At 38.9% G+C, this 20,163-nt stretch overlaps 1 long non-coding RNA gene across 1 annotated transcript; it reads left to right on the top strand.

Annotated features, from left to right (window-relative positions):
* Window positions 1-9,723: 9,723 nt before the first annotated feature.
* On the top strand, window positions 9,724-13,923 carry LOC130106432 (uncharacterized). Its single transcript, XR_008809717.1, has 3 exons — window positions 9,724-9,884; window positions 13,587-13,674; window positions 13,845-13,923. It is a non-coding gene; the product is annotated as an uncharacterized LOC130106432 (long non-coding RNA).
* Window positions 13,924-20,163: the final 6,240 nt, after the last annotated feature.

Genomic DNA, 20,163 nt, shown 5'->3' with positions numbered 1-20,163 from the left:
TACGCCCGTCAAACAAATGGTCAAACACGACCAGCGCCACAGATTGCCATGACGGGAAGAGGTGCGTCAGTGACCTCTTTTGGAGCAATACCTCAGCGATATCCTCCAGATCGAGGCAAAAGGGGTTACAGTATGCAGTGGAGGGATATGTTCAAAATATAAAAATACGCAATGAAGGAGACACGACTACTATCTAGGCTAATAATGCTCTCAAGCTCTCAAACCGGTCTCAAGCGAAATCTGAGAAACCCCATGACCTGTAACGTTACCTCAAATGCAACCAGCACAGCCTTGAAGAAGATTCTATAAGCTGTTTCAGTGGCTAATTGTTTGGAGTTAGAAATATATAACTCGCGCTGCATATTTAGTAATTTTGCCTCAGATACAGGATTATTCATTCGCTTTAACAAGCTGGTTGTTCATTACCACGGCAACCGCTTGCGTGTCATGCTGAATGCGATTTTCGTGTTTAAAAAGTAACTATACATAATAGACGGAAAGATGCAGATAACCATACATTATTTCTATTCGTTACGATATTGATATGAACTGATGTGGTCAAGTAAGTTAAGCTTCATGCGTTCCCCGTTGCGAACGTGCACTCCTCTAACGTTAGTCTAAAGTTAAACTGTAGTCTACAGGTGCTGCTGCTCATTTCCCCCCGAAAATATCATGTTAACAACAACACTTTAGAAAACGTACCAGGGCTGCCAACTTTTGAGTTCAGCTTAGAGTGAGATTTTGGGGGGCGGGGCTTGGGTTATGGGGGAGGGGCTTATTGAGGGGCGTGGCTTGGTGTGGGGAAAAATACAAACACAAAATCCTTGCATTAGCAGAAGTGTATTAAGTATACACTCACCGACCACTTTATTAGGTACACCTGTCCAACTGCTCGTTAACACTTAATTTCTAAGCAGCCAGTCACATGGCGGCAACTCAGTGCATTTAGGCATGTAGACATGGTCAAGACAATCTCCTGCAGTTCAAACCGAGCATCAGTATGGGGAAGAAAGTTGATTTGAGTGACTTTGAACGTGGCATGATTGTTGGTGCCAGAAGGGCTGGTCTGAGTATTTCAGAAACTGCTAATCTACTGGGATTTTCACGCACAACCATCTCTAGGGTTTACAGAGAATGGTCCGAAAAAGAAAAAACATCCAGTGAGCGGCAGTTCTGTGGGCAGAAATGCCTTGTTGATGCCAGAGGTCAGAGGAGAATGGCCAGACTGGTTCGAGCTGATAGAAGGGCAACAGTGACTGAAATAACCACTCGTTACAACCGAGGTATGCAGCAAAGCATTTGTGAAGCCACAACACACACAACCTTGAGGCGGATGGGCTACAACAGCAGAAGACTCCACCGGGTACCACTCATCTCCACTACAAATAGGAAAAAGAGGCTACAATTTGCAAGAGCTCACCAAAATTGAACAGTTGAAGACTGGAAAAATGTTGCCTGGTCTGATGAGTCTCGATTTCTGTTGAGACATTCAGATGTTAGAGTCAGAATTTGGCGTAAACAGAATGAGAACATGGAACCATCATGCCTTGTTACCACTGTGCAGGCTGGTGGTGGTGGTGTAATGGTGTGACGGATGTTTTCCTGGCACACTTTAGGCCCCTTAGTGCCAATTGGGCATCGTTTAAATGCCACGGCCTACCTGAGCATTGTTTCTGACCATGTCCATCCCTTTATGGCCACCATGTACCCATCCTCTGATGGCTACTTCCACCATGTCACAAAGCTCTAATCATTTCAAATTGGTTTCTTGAACATGACAATGAGTTCACTGTACTAAAATGGCCTCCACAGTCACCAGATCTCAACCCAATAGAGCATCTTTGGGATGTGGTGGAACGGGAGATTCGCATCATGGATGTGCAGCCGACAAATCTGCGGCAACTGTGTGATGCCATCATGTCAATATGGACCAAACTCCCTGAGGAATGCTTCCAGCACCTTGTTGAATCTATGCCACGAAGAATTGAGGCAGTTCTGAAGGCAAAAGGGGGTCCAACCCGTTACTAGCATGGGGTACCTAATAAAGTGGCCGGTGAGTGTATATTGATGGTCAAAGTATTTGGTATCTGACTGTACATAATTTCTTGGGAGATTTACATTACATTTAACATTTTAATTTACATTCTGTTCTTAGAAAACAATAATTAACATTAACTACTAGGCATGTCCATATTTGTCATCTCGAAATGCTTTTGTACTGTTTTTATGATAAAGTTATGTAAAATAACTGCTCAGTGCTGCAAAACAAACAACTCTGCTATTGCTAACTTAATTCTATATAAACTATATAACAGGCCTATTACCAGCCTAAACTGGATGGAGACAAGGAGCGCCCTGTAACTCACTGACCTGCCTGCGTTCACAATTCACACGGTGCAGATGGGAGGGAGAACGGCTGACTATACACAGTTTATGGGAATAAATTGTGTATTTCCCTCACAATTGTCACAAAAAACTGTCCACTGGGTTGTGTTGCGAAAGACACGCAAGCTCGCTTAATCACCTCTGTGTCGTCGTGCGCGTGCGCGGTTAGGAGCACGCCGTTAAGAGCTCAACACATCTGTCTCGCATGCACGCTCGCTCGCTATAGATTACAGGATATTTTAACTAATTTGCGGTAAAACTAGTAGATCACGAATGGCTCAACTGGTAGATCTATAAACTTATCTTTCAGGCATTTGACCGACCGGGTTGACACTTCAGCGTGAGAAATCGGGGGTGTGGCGTGAGAGCGTGAGAATTGGCTCAATTGCGTGAGTCTCACGGTGAATGCGTGAGAGTTGGCAGCCCTGCGTACTTCCTTTGTGGATCCTCTTCATCTGCTTTATCCATGTGTCTTTGACTAATCTCATTGTCTCAGTCTCACGCACGCTGCACGCGAGTTAACCATGTTCGACACATTTAACTGGGAGTGGGTCAGTCCACACTGTTTTTATCCATTGTAGGGACAGCGCACGTTGTGTTTTCGGCTTTTGAAACGGAAAGAACACAACTCCTCCAGACAATCTCTCGGGGTATCTAGTGTCCGATTTACAAACGCCGTGTGCGCACCGCTTCACCATCTTGCTTGGAGTCAATGTTTGACGGACCTGCTCACATAGTAACGGTTGCTATGATGTGTGATTGGACAATAGCCGTTTTGGGGGAGGGGCCTGCGAACGGTCAATTATATGTTTGTAAACATTCGGGATGCGCGCGCAACATGGTTGCAGAAGAGAGAGAGCGCGGGAGAGGAGTTAGCTAGCAAAATAATACGTTACCTTATACATAGTAGTTAGATATCAACATTACATTTTATATTGATTATGGTACATATTTAAAATGTTCTCCGCGTACTACGGCCAGCTTCTGCATCCGACATGCGCAGTTGCACCTGGGTGACGTCAGTGTGACGTAGTGTGATAATTCCCCTAGTGAGAGCATTGCATTGTATTTTCATCAACTTACAGGTTAAAAAGTTTACTGTAGCTATGCGGTCAAACAGTTTTTTTTTTTTTGGCCAAAGACCAAAGCTTCTACACACAAGACAGTAGCTATGACAAATGCTAGACTCTCTTCTCCGCTCCTCAAATACATAAAACATTAGTCTTTATATAGAGTTACTTGAGTAAAGAAAACGCTGTATTTATTCATACAGTTTTTTATTTACCCTTGCATTGCAAACAAGCAGAAACATCTCAAATGTGTGCGGCACTTAATTCACGATAGAGGTGGGTGGAGTTATGAGGTTTGACAGAGAGTTTGAGGATCCAATGGAGATACGAGGTTTAGTCACAAGCTCTTTAATACTTTTATAGATGTATATTTATAATTAGATAACTATAAAAACATCAAATCGATTATGAAAGCTTACCAGTCAAACAGTTGGACATCCTTAAATTCCCCCTGTGGTGAAAATCAAGCTTTTAAAGTTTTTTTTATGTCTATGTGGTGTTTTTAATGTGCTTTAAGACAAGCCATGTGTAAATTCATAAGTCAACAGCATTGCTGAGTATTTTCTCCTTAAAACTGCAGTGAACCAAAGACAGTCTCAAAAACACGGTTTGAAATCGCTGGTGTTTCTGACGTCACAAACGACCTTGTAACCAATCAGGTCAACGTGTGATCTTTAACCAGTGGATCTCTGAGCTGAGTGAGTGGAGGCGGAGCTCATTTGCATATTCATAGAACAGCGTATACTAAATGAGGCACGGGTGTCGAGTTACAGTCAAGCTATTTTAAGGCAAAAAGAATACATTTTTGGTGATCAAAGATGAGTTTTAAGGGATACAATTATTGACTACAGGGGGACTTTAAAACATGCCATGTTTACCTGAGAAAGCAGCATCAAGATGTGTGAATATCTATTTTAGTCTATTCTTATGTTTCATTGGCAGATTCATGTTTAATACAACAACAAAAAAACACTAATGTATCTAAGGAATCTAAGTGTTATTAGTTCTCATGTCTATAGTTAGCTGTAGCAATGCTATACCAATTGAAGATCGATCTGATTTATTTGTTTTTCTTCATTCTGTGAAATCTTTTTGGCTGGCAGGGCAGGTGTGTGTCATCTGGTTTGAGCTCTCAGCAGGTGGAGACGACTGCAGCAGGTGTGTGTGTGTGTGTGTGTGTGTGTGTGTGTGGAGGGTGGAGAGAGACCGTGATTAATGCCGAGGTGCCCTTTACTGTTTCAGAGCGGCATTAGCATTCGAAACATGAAGAGCAGCCAGTGTGTGTGTCTGGTGTGGCAAGAAAACAGCAGAACACACATTTACTCAATCTGTTCACACACACACACACACACACACATGCGCGCACTGCAGTTCTGCTGTGCTTGTTTGCCTGCATGCTACATTTGCATAATTTTTTTCCCTCTCTAAGAGCATCTACAGTCTGTCATTCATGTTACAGACACTTAAACCGCTAGCCGTCCTAATAACTTTACACAGATAAGCAGCTCATGGCTAAATTTAATCTGCCGTTTCTTAAAAAGGCAATAACACACCTGTTCTCCTCCTGGGAGTAGATGCTGAAAGCAATCCTTTAAGTAGTTGATCAATGCGGTTTCTGTGGCATCATTGCGAATTAATGTCCTGAGTGTCCTTGCTGTGTCCAATGGCATCTCTTCATTGATGGAAACATCCAATTCTCCTCGTGAATGAATGAGTCAGATTTCTCAGTTAGTCATCGCTCTATGCAATAACAGCAATGGAATCTTTCACTTGTTTTTAGCTTACAATTAAAACAAGTGAAAAATCTGCTTTTTTGCATCTGTGTTGCATCTGTAAATGTATCTTGTTTTAAGGATTTTTACATATGTCATGAAACCCCGGGTGCAGATTGTTCGGTCCTTTACATGCAATCTGCAAGCAATCACATCATTAGCTTATGGCACAAGCTGATTGGCCTCTGCCGATCCAGCAGCCAATGAGATTCCTTACTCAACATTTAAATAATCTGGTTCAGTATTTGCTGTAAACTGGGAGTAACTGGGAGTTGTCATGATTGAAATATTTTGAATTCAATTTTTTTTTGCAGTGAATAAGTGTTATTATACAGTAGTCGACATTTGAAGTGGATCAAAATCTTTCATCAAAGTTATACATGAATTTTGAACAATACCCATTCTTTGATGAACTTTTTTGATCCACTTCAAATGTTGACTACTGTATATATATATATACACACACACACATTTTTAATATTCCTATCTTAAATTTAAATTACTATAACTATAAAGACGTTATATGCATTATGAATATTTTAATACTATTATTTATGCCATTATATTTACACCACCGTTCAAAAGTATGGAATAATTTGAAAGACATTTTATTTCGTTTTTTAAGAAATTGATGCTTCTGCTTGCCAATATAACATTTAAGTGATCAAAAATACAGTAAAAAACTGTAATTCTGTCAGGACCACTATCTTCAAATACGATTGACAATTAGCATACAGTTTAGATTGGCATATGGTTCTGTTCTGAACCAATAACAATAACAGCAATACCCCCCCTTAGGGTAAACAGAACAGAACCAACATGAATGTATTGCAGAAATCATTAATTCAAGATTTTAAAGTACAACATAATTCGAGAATTTATTCTGATTCAAGGGGAATCAGAACGCCAAATCCTGACTGGAGACAGGTGGAGCTGGGGAGGGAGGAGGGTAATGCGCTCCTGAGAAACGCGATCGCTGCTGATAATACTGAAGAAGCTTATATATGTATACAGTGATAGGCGTTGTATTCCTAAAGGTAGACGTGTATCAGCTGAGAGTCAGCTGATGCGAGCGTGACATGCCAGAACTGACGCTACAGCTACGCTTGATTATTGTAAATTTTTGTTACTGTTTGAAATAACTGTTATATGACGGAAAATGTAATGTTTACAACAAGATCCATTACATCACAATACAATGTCTGTTTCAGTTGCTGAAGCACTGAATGTACTTGCATTTCATACCGCACAAGCTAAATGTTGTTTTCAGAACAAACACGTTTCAACCAGCATGTCTTTCTGTGAAGCATGCAGTCCAAGGAAGTCTTGTTGGTTAGGCTAGTTAAAGGTGCTCTAAGCGATGTCACGCGTTTTTTAGGCCAAAACATTTTTTGTCACATACAGCAAACATGTCCTCACTAACCGCTGGCTGCCTGTCCCCTGTACACACTGTAAAGAAACGCGATCTCTGTAGACAGCCCAGGCTCCACACACAGCAACAAAAACAAACTGGGCTAATCCGCTCCACGAAACATGACAAACTGTTCCAGCCAATCACCGACAAGAAGGACTTGGGGGCGGGGTTTGGGGGGTTAGTGCGCGGATGAGGTGGAGAGAGGGTCTAGCTAGCCTCCGTTTTGTTTGACAATACTTTAAACGTCAACAAGAAGTGACGTCACCCGACATCGCTTAGAGAACCTTTAATTAACCCAGCAGAGTCTAACATATCTTTGCTCTTTTGATTTCAGCAGGTCTGAGGAGTGAGATGTCCTTTAACTGCTGGTCTTCCTCCACGTGGAGGCAGTGAGTCAGTGTAAAAGTGTTGTTCACGGCCCCTGGTTCATTCTCCCGGCAGGCTTGGACAGAGCCCATAAACGCTGCTGAGAACGCAATCAATCTGAGTGTAACTGTAAAACTGTAATATTTTGATATTATTACAAATTAAAAGAAATGTTTTCTATTTGAAAATGTTATTATATATTTATTATTTGAATATATTTTATTGAATATACTTTATATTTTGAATAAATCAGCATATAATGATTTCTGAAGGATCATGTGACTCTGAAGACTGGAGTAATGATGCTGAAAATTCAGCTTTGATCACATTCACAGGAATAAATTACAGTTTACAATATTAAAATAGAAAACAGCTTTTTTAAATTGTAATAATAATTCACAATATTACTGTTTTTACTGTATTTCTGATTAATTAAATACAGCCTTGATGAGCAAAAGACTTATTTTTAAAACATTAAAAAGTTGTAATGTATGATAAGTTGTAAAAGTATAATGAATAAACGTGAATTAACAAAATTATATTTATAAATAAACATTAACCTAGATTAATTCATATCCATATTCCATTCATCTCATCCAGATCGATTTCATTCCATTCCAGCTGCATCACGATTTCTTTCCATCCAATTCCCTTCCAGCATGATCCATTCTTTCATTTCTTGCCTTTTCTTCTGTTCTTCCCCCCTTCAGCGTTCGCCTCAGTCGTGTTGTGAAGTTTTCATTAACTCACAGATGTCTGTCACAGCTGCCTATGTGTTCACGAAGCCACATTAATAACCTCCCCACACAAACCATTTGATCATCGCTGGCCCACAGCTAATGACCCTCGCCTGGCTTCACACCATTTCATGACTGTATATGGCTGTAAAACACACAAGCGCCCTTTACTGAAGGCCTGACTGAACCTTGAAAGCAACAAACAGCAGAGCGAGCGGCAAGTAAATACTTTAGCAAAAACTTCTCACATCAGAAGTGAAAGGAATGGTTGTGGGTGTGCAAACTGACAAACAGATCAAGAAGCAATGAATCTATATATCAGTTAAAGGAATAGTTCACACAAAAATTCTGATTCTGTCATCATTTACTCAACTCTCATTTGTTCGCAAACCATTTATATATTTCTGAGTGAAACAGAATATTCAAGAAAAGCAAATGTAGGGCGGGACTTTTATCCATCAAGAATTAATTGGATGGTCAAAAGTCTCTCTTATGACAGAAGAGGTAGAGTCGAAAAGTATAGAGGCTTTGTTGATGTCAACTGTAAAGGATTGTAAACTGTAAATGTTTTTCTTAGGGATAACATCTGCAATTGTTCATATAGGACCAGGAATGTATATTTAGACTATTTAAAAATAAGATTTTTAAGATATATTCAAAATAAAAGGGCTTGGTTATGTTAACTGTAAATGAAGGTCTTTTCCGAGGAGGATCAAGTTGTTACATAAAAGATTCATGTTTTGTGCACAATTGTTCATAAGAACAGGAATTTAAAAAATAAATAGTCATATTTTGGTTTCATGTCGACTTGGAATAATAGTCCACAAGTCATAAAGACTTAATTTATAGTGCTTCATGGTGCATTTACAGACTTTTTAGAGCTTAATATGGGTTGTGCGACAAACTAAACTAGCTGTTTTCTGTCAAATAGATTGCATCGCTTCTGGTTCAGGTCTTTTTTATGTGCTTTGTTAAATATAGAGCTGTTTTATTTGAGATGCCTTCAAAGGAGTAAGCAGCATAACCGTTGTCCATCACATAGGCCTATGCAGATTTTATCTAAAAATAATAATACTCCCTTCTTCAAAAATAACAATAACTAGGTTAGTTGATTACCTTAAAACTAAAAGTTCATAGATATCGCCGTCAGTCATTCTACCGTTATCACTTTTCGACATTTGACCTTTTTTCACATTTCCGGGTTTCTAAGAAGCGGAAGTCGACATAGTGGCTAATGAGAGTATAATATATATATATATATATATATATATATATATATATATATATATATAACTTAGGCTATATATATATATATATATATATATATATTTCTATTCTCAAATGTCAAAAGAAAAACTCCCCATAGTGTTTTCCCCCCCACAACTTTCAAAAAGAGAAAAATAAAATAGAGAGAGATTGATAACGGCAGTCTGAAAGAGGATCGATGTCACCGTCACTGGGTCACAGTTACAAAAACTATTTTTTTTGAGTTTTATGCAAAGGAAATATAATACTAAAATAGTGTTATAAATGTACATACATAAAAAAAAATGAAAATATTAAACCTTAGCTGGATTTATGATGCTGATGACCGTTAACGCGTCAACAAAGTCTGTGAAAAGGATCGGAATAGCCGTAAATATCGTGTTTCATGCAAAAGAGCAGCTTTCTGCAAAACATCACATTTACTGTTCCAGGGTTTAAAAAACGACAGGAGGGTGAGTAAATGAGGACAATTTCATTTTTAAGCGAACTATTCCTTTAAAAGACATTGTTGATATTGTGATTGTGTAAGATTATTTGCACATAAACGCTACGTGACTGCTAGCAGAAACAGTTTGACTCCAGATGATTTAAGTGAATGAGTGCGCACTACGAAAACACGTCATGGTCTCTGTGCTTCATCACTCGCATCCTGTCCAGCGTCAACGTTTACATATAACTGCAATTTATGACTTTAAAATAAGACCCAACTAAGTATAACACGTTTTATTAGCGTTGGCTGATTTTTTCGGAGAGGCACAATGACAGACATCGTGCTGAATCTGTCTCTTCTCTGCTGGTTATTTTCGCATCCATCACTTCTCCGGTGGTCCTTGTTTACGATCGTATCTCTGCTCGCTGTTTGCGTCGAATCGATGTGAGTAATCACGCGAGGGAAGATTAACTGTGATGCCACTGCTTCAGGCCGATATCTCAACATCCTCATTAAGATTTGACTATGGCAAGCCGGTTTAGCATTTAAAGGATTAGTTCACCTCAAAATGAACATTTCCTGATAATTTACTCACCCCAATGCCATCCAAGATGTTCAGGTCTTTTTTTCTTCAGGGGAAAAGAAATTAAGTTTTTTGAGGAAAACATTTCAGGATTTTTCTCCACACAAAGGACTTCAACAGTAACCAAAAGCGAAACGAATGGTCATTTTCTAAAAAAAAAAATAATAATAATAATATACTTTTTAACCACAATTGTTCGTCTTGTGCCAGGCATTCATAGATATAAACACCTTGGCTACGGCAGTTCATTGGAACGAATGCGTCAATAGAGCCGCCATCTTGAAACAGGGGAACCCCTCATCAGCGTCAATGTAGGAAAAGGTCTAACGGAAATAAAATCACCATAAATCGTCATGAATGTGATTTTCTAGTTGTTTTGGTTCGTTCCAACGGTCAGACATGTATTTATTATAGAGTCCAGAGAAATTTTTTAAAAAATTAAAAAATTTCACAATCTTGTGAAATGTAATCCCTTGCTGTCTGGTTTTTAGATTTCGTTAGTGTGAACATCCATACGCAGCACAAAAGTCCGGCATCATCCATGAATTCAGCGTTACTTAGCTACTTCCTATGACAAGACCCCTGTTCCAAGATGGCGGTGGTTTTGACGCATGTTTAGAACCCCAAGGCGACATCTAGTGTTTATATCTATGGCAGGCATTACGTAATCACGTTGGAAAGGTCACGCTGGACGTAGGCGGAAGTGCCGCCCCATTGTTTACAAGCGTGGAGAAGGAGGATCCTTCAAATTTTATTGTATGTTGAATGACATATTTATCTCTTTGTGTCAGTTTATTGTTTAAAATGGTCCTTTCGTGTGCGTATCCTGGATGGATTATACATGGAATATACTTTTTTTTTTTTTTTTAGAAAATGATCGATCGCTTCGCTAGATAAGACCCTGTTCCTCAGCTGGGGTCGTGCAGAGCCGTTTGAAGCTCTTCAAAGCCCTTTGAAACTGCATTGATTTGGACTTCAACAATTTGGTTACCGTTGAAGTCCATTGTGTGGAGAAAAATCCTGAAATGTTTTCCTCAAAAAAACGTAATTTCTTTTCCACTGAAGAAAGAAAGACATGATCATCTTGGATGGCATTGGGTTGAGTAAATGATCAGGAAATGTTCATTTTGAGGTGAACTAATCCTTTAATGCCCCTGGCTCTGCTAGTTGTAATTGCGGGTAATTCATGAACAATCCATTCATTGCGTCTGTCACGTGACAAATGAACGAAAGACTCGGAGGGTAAAGTAATTATTTATGTTCTCTGTAAATTAGTTTTTTTGACTGCATTATAATGATATCTTAATTCAGAATATGACCAAGATTGCGTTGGTGGATGTGTTTGGGAATTTGGCTGTTAAAAGTATAACATTTAAAGCCACTTAAATAAAAGAAAAAAGATTCGTTCATTTTAACGAACGAGATTGAACAAGAGAGTTAGTAAAATGATCCGAACTTCCCATCACTAGTTGTAATTTAGTTTTAATTAGGCAAAATTTAAGAGATATTGTGAATTGGAATTCTTCCAAGTCAAATATCATTTAAAGATGCAGTTTAATAATGGAGATTTCAGTCTGAATTTTGACCAAGACCCAGACAACAACATACTGTCGGCCCAGATCCGGCCCACATCTGGTACGCGTTGAATCCACATGTACCAGATGTGGCCCGGATCTGGGCCGACACTATGTTTTCTGGGGAAGGTCTTTCTTTGGAGATATCTGCATTTAGCTGTGACCAGGAAGAATTTCAACGTAGATATTAGGAATTATCATTCTTACTGGTCAAAATTACCATATATACGTATATCTGAAACATGCATGCAAATACACCTTTGCTAAGCCCCACCTTAAACATTTTATTAACTAATCCTACCTTGAAAACTGTTGTCATCCGCCATTTTGACTCAGAATTGCATAATAAAGGTCCTGTATGGGTCATTTTAAACTGCTTTATATAGGAGTCATTCAAAAGTCTGAAAATAAAAATATAGTTGTGACATATAAAAGTGACTATCTATGACATCATTACAGCTATATCTTAAAGGGATACTCCACTTTTTTTGGAAATAGGCTCATTTTACAACTCCCCCAGAGTTAAACTGTTGAGTTTTACCGTTTTTGAATCCATTCAGCCGATCTCCGGTTCTGACGGTACCACTTTTAGCATAGCTTAGCATACATCATTGAAGTGGACAAGACCATTAGCATTTCTCATTAAAAAATGACCAAAGTGTTTCGATATTTTTCCTATTTAAAACTTGACTCTTCTGTAGTTACATCGTGCACTAAGACCGACGGAAAATGTAAAGTTCCGATTTTCTAGGCTGATTTGGCTAGGAACTATACTCTCATTCCTGCGTAATAATCAAGAAACTTTACTGCCGTACCATGAGAGCAGCAGGCGTATGATGATATGACGCAGCGCCTGAAAATAGTTCCGTTGTGTTGACGGAAGGTGGCCTATTTTCAGGCGCTGCGTCATATCATTACGCCTGCTGCTCTCATGGTACGGCAGTAAAGTTTCTTGATTATTACGTCAAGTCAAGTTTTAAATAGGAAAAATATCGAAACACTTTGGTCATTTTTTAATGAGAAATGCTAATGGTCTTGTCCACTTCAATGATGTATGCTAAGCTATGCTAAAAGTGGTACCTCCAGAACCGGAGATCTGCTGAATGGATTAAAAAACGGTAAAACTCAACAGTTTAACTCTGGTGGAGTTGTAAATTGAGCCTATTTCCAAAAAAAGTGGAGTATCCCTTTAAATAGCATTTAGACTTGTAAAAACATCTTGAAATTAATTTCTTATTAGTGCAATTGTAATTGCAGATATCTCTAATTATGTAATTATCATATTTATGGATAGTCCAAACCAAACCATAGTTTTATATGGCAATTCTGCTTGCCATATTCGCCAGCAGTTCATTTACGGGTAATTACTAATGAATGCGACTTCTGCGTTTGTTCGTAATCGTTTCAATAAATTCGCTATGGCACTAGATGTGTCATGCAAATAAACTTCATAAAAGGTACAAAAGTCCATGTTCACTCACGCATTTCCTCTTTCTCGTGCGCTTGTCTTGGCATTAGTGTCATTGATAATGTGATCACATCGCTGTGATATCAGAGCATCATCTTGGCCATTTCCACCAGGAAATGAGTGTTTGTGGCTGATCTTGTTTGCCAATGTAGGTCGCGTCTCAATTAGCATGCTCGTTTATGAATTTTCTGCAGGTGAAAAACACTGTTACATCATCCGCTGGATTTATGGACCCTAGGAAATTACATTTAAATGAGTAATTATTTCATTTATATTTAACTGAATATAATGTGAGATCTTGGCCAGAGGGGTTTTGAATGTTTGATCCTCAAGAAAGGACAGGGTTTCCTATCCCGAGACTTTTATTGAGTTATGTTGGGTATATGTGATAGATCATTTGTGATTCATTTGAATAATTAATTAGCATATATCATGTAATTCACTTGATTAAAACATTGAATGGATTTAGAGTTATAACTATAGTTCAGATGTCTCCAGGGTGTCTTTTTCACGTGTTTTAGCTGCTCGACACGTCACCCTATTAGACCGGGATGGAGAGAAAGAGAGAGAGAGAGAGCTTCTGAAGAGAAGGAAAGAAGAATAAAAACCGTGAAATTCTTTATCTCCTCTTGTCAGCCCGTCAGAAGGAGTCAATCTTTATCCGTTCTGTTCTCCCTAACCTTCTCTCTCTCTCTCTCTCTCTCTCTCTCTCTCTCTCTCTCTCTCTCTCTCTCTCTCTCTCTCTCTCTCTCTCTCTCTCTCTCTGTTATCTCTGACAGCGGCTTCTTTCCCTGTTCAAGCATTTCATCATCACCGGGTCTTGTGGTTTGATTCTGAGATGAGGCTGACATGAGATGTGCGAACGTCCCATCAGAGGATTCGATCTGCTCCACAGGTCAAATGTTAAAATATGAAATAATATATTTAATTTCTGAAGGAAATTTCATGCAATATTAATATAATGAACAAAAATCAATACGGTGTGTGTATATATCTATCTACAGTATATATATATATATATATATATATATATATATAGAGAGAGAGAGAGAGATACATATACATATTATTTAATCAAAAATGCAGTAAAAACAGTAATATTTTGATATATTATTACAAATTAAAATAAATGTTTTCTATTTTATTATATATTTATTATATTTTATTTGAATATATTTTATATTTTTAATAAATCATCTTAGAATGATTTCTGAAGGATCATGTGGCACTGAAGACTGGAGTAAAGATGCTGAAATTCACAGGAATAAATTAGATTTTTAAATATATTCACATAGAAAACAGTTATTTTAAATTGTAATAATATTTCACAATATTAAAGGGATACTTCAGGATTTAGCATTAAGCTTTGTATTAGTAGAAAACCTGTATTATTTTCAAATTACAGTGCTTTCCACCCTCATATCCCCCTGAGACGAGAGATTTATGTATTTTTTGTCTGGAAAAAATCCTCCGATGACGCAAAAATCGTCATTTTGCGTCATCGGAGGATTTTCTGGCCAGAGGCTAAAGACTACAGTCAGTAGTAGTACCCCCCTTGCATTGGTAGGTTTAGGATTAGTTGTGGGGGAGGGGGTGGGATTAGGCAATCAGGTACTGACTTCAACGAGGGGGGTAATAATTTGGCAGGGGGTCGAAATTAGGCACAACACCGGCCGTCGAGATCGTCCAAAATGTCCGGGATTCAGCTTTTGCTTTCTGCAGTCGCCATTCATTGTTTACATGCACACCTTTTGTTTCAATCTAACGCCGCCTTCACACTGGCAGTTGAAATCATCTCCGATACGGCTCCGAAACGACCGGAAGTCATTCATTTCCTATGGAGATTCGCAGACCGCATGCGAATGGGTCCGAAACGGGTCCGACCGAGTGCGGTGCGAAGAAAATCGTGTCCGTTGGTCGTCCGGATGCGTTCAAAAAATTTTGCGAAAAGCTACGGACGGTTCCTATCCGACAATTCCAGCGGAAGTTAGCGTTGCTATGATACTGATAAACAAACCTGAATTCTTATCGTTATAAAATCATTATTTATTTTATTAAAAGTTAAGCTGTCATGTAATTTTTTATTTTCACGATTTGCTAACGTTATTAGGGCAGTTAATACAATTAAATTGTAGGCAGACATCGAACTAAATATGATATAGTGGTATAAATTATACCACTATATCACATTTTTTAGCCGACCTGACATGTCAACGTCCTGAGCAACTTTCCTCACGCAGCAGCCTTCCTATTAATATCTCTATAACCCTCATCAGAGAGATCATACAGAACTGACAGAATCAAACTTTCTAATCTCTCCGCCATTTTTGTTCCCGCTTCCGACGCTTTTCACTGTGTAGTACGACGTCCGTTGGGGGCGTATTGCATATTACGGAGTTGATTTCAACTGCCAGTGTGAAGGCGGCGTAACTGAATTCATTCCGATTGGTGAATCTGAATGTACTGTTTACATGAACGCTAAACAAGTGATCGGTTGATGTGCGTTTTAACATTGCTAAGAATATTCCCGCTCCTCCGTGAGAGATACGAGACTGGTGCGTCTCACAGCTGTCGCTCATCAGTAATCACGCGGATACCTCGCGCCGTTCTCCCGCGGCCCTCACTCGTCCTGCTCAACACAGTAAACATGATGAACGGCGACTGTAGAACGCAAAAGCGAATCTCGGAACATTTTGGGCAATCTCGAAATCCCGGGCAGACTCATCACGGAGACTCACTAGTAGCCAAGACTTGTTGTTTAAAGAGCAACGTGCAGGTTGAATTTATAACTGAATTAACACTTGATATTGTCTGAAGAGGTCTTTTAAAAACACATATGTAGAAATTACTAATGAAATCTCATTTGATGTAGAAATTCTGATGAAAATGTGCTAGGCTCTGGAATACGCCTTTCCCGCTAGCAATGCATCATGTGACGTAGGCCGAGGCAAACAAGAGCTCGCGGTCAGCTATAGTTAGAGCGGTAGTGAGAGACAGAGAAAGTTTTAGATCGAGTTTTAATGGTAAATTGTTGTGTTTGTGCTGGTTGCACGAATTCCAGCCTGTCAGGACATCGTGTCCATCATTTTCCTTCTAGGAAAAACAAGGCTTTTCGTTCTTGGGTGCGTTTTGTGCAGGTGAAGAGAGCAGACTTCACTGCCGCGTCTGTCACCACACACATTTCACTCCGGAGAATTATAGACCTGGAGATTTTTTGCATCACAGACAGATGGTTTAATTAATACGGCTTTGCAAACATTGCATTTTGCTGTCTTGCTCTGTGGTGTTTCCAGTGTGAAGTATTTACACACAGCTCAATGCTGTCCTGCTTGCTGGCTGCAAACTGTGTAATGGATTTCCTGAGGGGGGTCTCTGTGTCTCATTGAGCCGCGCCTCCGTTCAGGAAATCCATTCCACAGCTTGCAGCCAGCTAGCAGACTGGCCGGCGGGAATCACTTTTGGAGTCATTTCAGCAGGATATCGGATATCTCCGCAGGTTGGATCGGGAAAATCCGATACATTAATTACACTGGTATCGGTCCCGGTCCCGATACTGGATCGGATCGGCCCCATCCCTACCTGTGGGCTGTGGGCTATCATAAGCATGCTCGTCTACATCGGAGAACTCGGTTTCTTCATTCACATCCATTGTAACCTGAGCTTGAACTTGACCAGACTCCCTCGCCCATCGTCACTTCCGGTTAGTGCTTTATAGACGCGGAAGTTATTTTATCACAATTTATCTCAAAATATCGTTAATGGCTAAATATATATTACTCCAGTTCAGAAAATCTAGTTCTTTTATCATCAACATACACTATGCTATATAGGGGTGTCCAACCTGCACTTTGCTCTTTAACTACTGCGCTCTGTTACCGGTAGGCGTGGCCTCCTAGGGCAGCGAACCAAGTGCATTCTGGGAGTTGTTGTCTTTCATCCACATAAGCCAAAAATACATTTTCTGGCTTTTCTCAGTCTAGAAAGCTCCAAATTCAAAACTAATTTCACATTTCTTCTACATAAATGACCCATTTTAAATACACATTCATCTTCCCAGAGGTGAAGTATCCTTTTATGATTTTACTGTATTTTTCATCCAATAATCGCAGTCTTGGTGAGCAGAAGAGATGGTTTTCTGTGCAAGTGTTTTTCTATTTTTATTGCTGCATTATCTAATTCCGATAAACCACCCATAAATGGTATGTAAAACCAAAACAAAGTTTGATTGGTTTACATGTTTGTCAAACTATCCCTTCCTGTTGGTTCTTGGACAGAATAATCTGCAATCGGGGCGAGACTTTATGCCGCTAGTAAACGTTCATCTACACGAGACTCAGTCACACAATAACTGTCCATGTTTGACTGAACAGCAGCGGATTCACACAGTAAACACGAACACTAACTCCAGTAGTGTTTGTCACGGTTAAGCAGAGCACATCGATTCCGTTTGATCTTTCTCTCGCTCTCACACTCGCTCGCTTCCCATTATAGTGGTGTAATTACTTCTAATGAAGAAGTCTGTGTGCAGATGCAGGCTCTGATTAGCCAGCCGCACCCACGGACATCTCTCTCTCACACACACACACTCACACATACACACTTCATCTTTAAACGTTCATTTTGTTAGTCATTTGTTCCGCAAATTGCTCCTTTCAGAAGAGCGGATTCATAATGGGCTGCCAGCGAAACGGGGACTGCCTGAAGCCAGTGTGAACTGAAGTGCACTGAAAGGCCCTTCATGTCTTTAGTTAGACATGCAAACTAAAGTCATCATGTTTCTTATGGAATATTGCAGTATTTATTATAAAAGATTTCTCTTATAACTAATAACTTAACAAATAACGAGGGTGGGGCAACCTGTCACTCACATGAGATCCACCAATAGCAAACCACAACCATCCAATCAATTCTCCACATATATAATCAAGCCCCGCCCACATTTGTTCTTGTCCCGGAAGCCGTTTCACTCACAATCGGGAAGAAAAGACCATCACAACTTCTGTTTCATGCCGACTTTAATGAATATCATTTCTGTTAGTGATCTAAAGAAAGTCCTAATACGTAAGCGCGTCGAAATTGAGATGCTTAGTCATTATGAATTAAAAACTTGAATTTATAACGTATTAAGTAATGAATAATCTCATTAAATTATGAGATAAATGTCGAAAATGGGATTCTAAGTCTTAATTATGAGTAGGCGTGTCACGATTGTTAATCGTCTGATCGTGGGTATTATTAATTATTAATCATAATTTGAGATAACCACAATAATTGTGCAGTTTAAATTTTTAATCACATTTTTTATTTTATATTATATCATCAGAAATCATATGGGCCTAGTTATTAAAAAATGATGGGCCCATTATAAAAAAAAAAGTATTATATACAATTCAAAGTAAAAAGTAGGCTTACACTGTAAGTGATGTTTTTTGTGATAATTAATCGTCTGAGCAAAATTGAGATAAAGTGAGATAAAGGCAAAATGATTAGATATGAAGCCATAATTTATGTAAAAATTGACATACTAAGTCATAAGGGAGAAAAAAGTCCACATTATGACATAAAAGTCTAAATTATGACATAATATACTCAAAATTATTAGATACAAATTTCCAAAAATTGTCCTCATTTATACCTTCTGTTGCATTAATGTTTATATCACAATTTATTTTTATCTTATAATTAAAATGATGACTTAGTATCATAATTTCAACTTTTTATCTCAATATTATGACTTTTTTTTTTTTAAAAGAGACATTTTTCAGATTTATTTTCAGTGAATCCTCCAGAAAATGTAAATGACCTGTATAGGTTATAGTGGCGCACACAATCGGTATTGTGTTATATTGATATTTTGATCAGTTCTGGCTGTTTCGGTTACGCTAACCACATCAGCTCTCAAACGAGTTTGTTACTGGTTGCAGGGTGACATTGCGCTGACAGCTGCTGATTCGAACTGTCTTCTTTAATGTGGCTCTTCATTCTCAGCTTTATTCGCGTCTGCTCGCAGTCCTTGACGAGAGGACACACACGTCACGGGCTCGCATGACTTCATCAGGGGTGCTGAGGAGCTCCACATCATGCATAAACATGAGCTGTCACGATCACAGCGAGGTCCCTTAGAGCCAGAGCTGCCAGCCGAAAGTGGGACCGCGGACACAGTGTGTGTGTGTGTGTGTGTGTGATTTGGAGGGGTTTCAGGAATGTGCAGCACAAGGCCGTGTCGTGGTGTTTCAGCTCGCTGTCGCAGTAGGTCAACACACACAGCTCAGAGAGCAAACACAGGCACACTGCAAATAGATGAAGATACTCCAGTGCATCTCCCACGCCGTCCCAACGTCCACACCTAAATATATGATCTGATTTATTAGCCTGGTAGATCATAAAGTGGCTGAGAAAATCCTAGACCTACTTTGAAGGTCTTTATGGTGACTTAGAAACACCATAACATTAGTTTTGCATGGACAAGCAGCACTGAAAATAGTAAAATCTAGGTATATATGTAAATATATATCCTTTAATTATGTTAGAATGTATTTTTGTCCCGTTTAAATGCTTTTAAATCTAAAAAGGTGCACTACGGCATACAGTTCAGGCACATTCATTTAAATTTCATGAGGACATGATTTAAGTGTTTTTCTGACTTTGAAAGACATGAATTGTTCACGAGGAGAGCTGTCTTCGAAAGAATCACGTGGAAAGCTGGGCTAATGTTGGAAATCTAGTTTCTTTTACGTATTATTTCTCCCAAATGGTTGCTGTATCTTCTTAATTATAAAAGTGTCATCGTGTGCTACTGTTATTTGGCCCTGGTCTTTTTGTTTTATTAATTGATTTATCTTAAGGCAGTTAAAATCCATATTTCAGTTCTACTTCAAAACTGTTGTACAGTACAGTAAGCCTATATTTATTAATGTTTAGCTTTAATAATTATATTATTTTCGAATCACAAAGCTGATGAACACGTGCTTGTGTAGCTTGTATTGTGTTTGAGCGCCCCCTGGTGGGTGTACACGAATAACTCATAATATACGGTCTGAAATTTAGTTAATGAGATGTATTGTACAATATCAGACCTGTAACGTCAGAAAAAAATAA

This window comes from Rhinichthys klamathensis, unplaced genomic scaffold (genome assembly GCF_029890125.1).
Source record: "Rhinichthys klamathensis goyatoka isolate OS25496 unplaced genomic scaffold, OSU_Roscu_1.1 h1tg000341l_1, whole genome shotgun sequence".
NCBI classification, from domain to species: domain Eukaryota; kingdom Metazoa; phylum Chordata; class Actinopteri; order Cypriniformes; family Leuciscidae; genus Rhinichthys; species Rhinichthys klamathensis.
Note: the sequence above shows the minus strand (reverse complement) of the source record. Positions and strands in the feature narration are given on the sequence as shown.